Source organism: Apaloderma vittatum, unplaced genomic scaffold, assembly GCF_000703405.1.
Source record: "Apaloderma vittatum isolate BGI_N311 unplaced genomic scaffold, ASM70340v1 scaffold11761, whole genome shotgun sequence".
In the NCBI taxonomy this organism is placed as follows: domain Eukaryota; kingdom Metazoa; phylum Chordata; class Aves; order Trogoniformes; family Trogonidae; genus Apaloderma; species Apaloderma vittatum.
The window spans coordinates 8,542-8,742 of record NW_009700814.1 but is presented as its reverse complement, the minus strand read 5'-3'; the positions used below and the strand labels follow the sequence as shown (position 1 = coordinate 8,742).

The window sequence follows — 201 nt, the reverse complement described above, 5'->3', positions numbered from 1 at the left end:
CGTCGGCCGAGCCAGGTTGGCCACCGGCATCTCCTCTCAGCCTATTCCAACAGCGAGGGAAGAGCACCAGCTCGTATCTCTTACCCCTCGCTTAAACCTCCAACCTTACGGGATTTTACTCCTCAGTCGTGGAGCACGAGCAGAGACAAGTGGGAAATCACCAGAACTGGGCTGCGTTCAGTCCCGCGTTTTTAAGACTTC

At 55.7% G+C, this 201-nt stretch overlaps 1 protein-coding gene across 1 annotated transcript in view; it reads right to left on the bottom strand.

Moving 5' to 3' along the window:
* Nucleotides 1-201, bottom strand: part of LOC104281033 (histone-lysine N-methyltransferase ASH1L-like) — a gene marked incomplete at both ends in the record, with an annotated part of 11,577 nt that overhangs the window by 3,256 nt on the left and 8,120 nt on the right. The gene's annotated exons all lie outside the window — the stretch shown is intronic.